The sequence below is a fragment of the Sorghum bicolor genome, chromosome 7, assembly GCF_000003195.3.
Source record: "Sorghum bicolor cultivar BTx623 chromosome 7, Sorghum_bicolor_NCBIv3, whole genome shotgun sequence".
Classification (NCBI taxonomy): Eukaryota; Viridiplantae; Streptophyta; class Magnoliopsida; order Poales; family Poaceae; genus Sorghum; species Sorghum bicolor.
Genome location: NC_012876.2, coordinates 12,045,124 through 12,049,148, shown reverse-complemented (window position 1 = coordinate 12,049,148; position 4,025 = coordinate 12,045,124).

The following is a 4,025-nucleotide window of genomic DNA, read 5'->3' as shown; positions in this document are numbered from 1 at the left end:
CGATGCAATGTTCCTCCTTTGTAGTCAAAATTGCTTCACATTCGCTATTTGATGTTTCGAACAGCTGAGTTTGCTAAAAACTGTCAACCAAAAGGTAATATTGTAAAATCCATATACAGTACTGAATAGCCATTGTCTCTGTTGCTCGGTTGCAGGGAGAAAAACACTATGCCAAGGGAATTTCTGAGAGCCATCTGGAATCTGTCACAGAACCGATCAAATTATAAGAGTTCAAGTGTAGAAACGATCGATCTAGCAATCAAGTTTCTAGACTTGAGCTCATATAATCCCGGTAGTCAACCAAAATCACAGAGGACTTCAAACCAACTTTGCAACATATCAAGATCATAATAGTTCAACACAATAGAGCGAATGTTACATAGTTCATTCATTGCCGACGAAGCGGCACCAAATCGGAGTACTTAGTTATTACAACACAAGTTTTGAAGTAGCGGAAGCAAAATAGTTTACACACACATTTCATCAGTTCTTGTTACTGCCAGAGTCTCATCTCATCCACCAAAAGCTTCAGGGTACGAAGTTGTTAGAGAACCGCGTCCAACGCGGTTTAGTCCTCATCCCCAGCGGGATGGAGACAGGTCTTGCAGAAGCTATCATAAAAGACATCATCTGCAACAAGTGGGAATAAACCCGTAGTACGAGGATGTACTCAGCTAGACTTACCCGTCTAACCAAACATAAAAGACACCAAGGATCATGCAAAGCTGAGTATAAAGTGTAGCTGGCTTGACTCAAACATTTGCCAAAAGCTCGGGTTATATATAAAACCATTTATTAAAGCATCATATTGCTTATCATTAGCCTACCACTAGATTAGCACCTATACTAAGCACTTCACTTGATTATTAGCAAACAATAATCACCATATCAAGTTTCATCATATGTTCTTTCTTGCTATCCTCAACATCATTATCAAGAACCATTGTATTTAGTGAATGCTACGTTTGCCGCTGCTCTGTCAAGTACTCACTATCCGGGAGAGACGGCGATTCGAATTGATTCCTATCCAGCTGGAGGGTTATTCCTAGAACTCACCCATGCATCCCCCGTCGGAGAGCAAGTGGGTCACCTTTGGTACGACTCAGGAATCGCGGCTCCGATCAGCGCCGCACTCCTAGGGCTGCCACTCTGCCAGGACGATCAGGACTTTTAAATCACCTGCCCTTGGTCTTACGCCAATGGCTCCCCGCACACCGCACTTCCTCCGATAGTACGCACTTTATACTTGCCGGTCTTCCGGCCTGAGTCATACTAATAGGCTTCGCGGTCGGAACGAGTTATCCGGCCAACTAAGTGTCAGGCATGCGTTCAACATGACAAGAGAACGTCCAACGATCGGTCCTTAGCTGCCACAGACGGAGTTACTACCACCTTGCAAAACTCCGCCCGGCTTAAGTCATTTTAAACCAGGTTCTTTCCGACGATAGCACATATAGTCAATCGTGATCCAACACCAGCCCTATTTCGCACAGGTGATAGGATATCACCCGACTTCTACCGATTAAAGCATGGCTAAGCTGCTACTCGATCCTAACTCTACAACCAGGTAGTGGTAAGATATCTGGACAAGAAAAGGGTATAATGCAGCAAGGGCTTCATCACAACTCCTATACGTAATGCATCAATAGATATAACATATTCAAGTATGCTTTGAAATTAAAGTGGGAGACTTAAGATGCTCCGGGGATTGTCTTTCACGAATGAAGCAGGCTCGTGACTAGGGCACTCGACCTCCTCTTCGGGCTCCTCTTGTCCGGCTGGCTGGGCCTCCGCCTCCTAAGTGATCTTCGGGCCTTCGTTGTTCACCCTCTCGAGCTCGAACGAGGCTGTCGCTTCCGATGCACCTAGTGTATGCACGATAAGTGAGGAATATGTGCACACTAGATGATTATAAATGCTTGGTGACATGATTAGAAACTTCATTGGACACTCATTTACGGAGTATCTCCCATTACAAGCTCACAAAAGAGTACCAACTCAACTAACAAGACTCACCCACTTAGACCATTAAACAACAACAACTAAATAACAGAGCAGCTCAAAGAACAATTCATAACTAATGCTATACAGATCCAACAAATATGAATGAGGATATTCTGGAAAGCTTATGAAATTGTTTACATTTCATCTTTAGACATCACAGCAAGATTCACAAGTTAAACCGGTCAACTAAACAAAGTTCCAGGTTCTGTTCCAGAAAAACAGAGAGCACCTAGTTCTGGAACTCAACTTGGAAGAGCCAACTGGACCAAATAATCCCAAATTTAAACCGCAGCTAGCTTATAAAGTTTACAACATCTTTGATTTAGACAAGTCTTTCAGGAAACAAAGTTATATCAAACAATGATCAGATTACTCCCTTGCTGTCCAGAATAGCTATATAACCTTTAATTAATTATTTGATGACACAACAAAAACATATTTAGTACCAACCAAGTGGCTTATAAGCATAAGCATAACCTAAGATTACCATAAAACCACATGTTGACTACTAAACACTTAACAACAAGGCATTTATTAATTTAATTCTATAAAAGGGTATAATTACAAGATACCAGCAAGAGTACTCAGAAAAATCTACAAAAATTACAGAAGCATAAGTATGGCAACTTAACATTACCATAAAATTTTCAGAGCAATTGCACATGCCAAACTTAAGATAATTAATTAACATGTAACAAGGTGCTTATTTCATAAATTAAGAAACATAGCTTAGATAGTGTCAAACAACAGATTTCAGATTATTTACGTGTTACTACTACTATGAACAAGCTTGACACCAAAAGAGAACACTAGCATAAGCATATAACATTTTATATGATTTAAACATGAATTTAGGCCATAGTATTAACATAAATTACATATCAGAGATACAGCACTCCAAAAATCATGAATTATTTATCAGAGCACTCTAATACTATCCAGAGCATATCATAAAAATTTCACAGCATTTGGAGTAGTAGATCAAGAGATATGCATTTACATAGAATTAACAAGATTAATTCATAACAATTATTTTTCAAAGAAACATGAGATATATTATATTTTTATTAAAAACTAGCCTGTCAGAGGAACACAATAAAATTTGAATCACCTCAAGGGGACTTTGCAAACTATAGATATGAATTTTCCAAAAACAGCACAAACCCTAAATTCAAACTAGAGGAGAGAGAGACTGACAGGAGGACCCCGCAGGTCAACGGACCCCACCCATCAGTGACCCGAGAACAGAGGCGAGGCTTGACCGCCGGAAATCTCGTCGACGGCGAGGTCTCGACGACGGCCAAGGGCACCATCGTGCTCCTCACTCTCTTCCGCGACAATTGGTACCAGAAACCCTAACTCTACCGCACCTAAGGACCTTGCCCTCGCGAATGGCGGCACGACGGTGGTGTGCGGCCGACCGTCGGCGTCTCTGGTCGGAGACCGGGCGAAAGAGACCCCGATGACAAGGCGAAGCTTTTGGAACAAGAACGAGAAGAAATGCTGGACTACAGAGCCTTGGCCACGACACTGGTGACCATGGCGGAACTCCGGCAAGGTGAGCTCGCGACGGAGAAGACAATGCGGGCTTACCGAAGCTCGGCAGCTGCAGCCAATGCGACGACGGTGATGCGGGGAAGCTAGCGGAGCTCTAGGTGGAGTCGCTTCACCGGAGATGCCGAGACACGAGCACATGAGCTCGCCGAAGCAATGGCAGAGGCGCGGAGAAGACGATGAGCGCGCGCGAGAGAGAGAGAGAGAGCCAGGGAGAGAATGGCGCTGTCCACGCGACCGAGGGCGTCGTGGCGACCTAGAGGACGCGCTAGGTGCTGACAAGCGGGACCAACGGCGACGTACAGACGCCATGGGTCCGAACACGCGGCGTCACCGGCGAGCTCCTCCCCATTGACGCTGCCTCCATTCAGTTTCTGAAACCGACTAAAACTCGATCTTTGACTTCGATTATCTCCTAATCTGATCAATAGTTTTGTTGGCTAACTGCTCCTTGATGTAAAGCTACA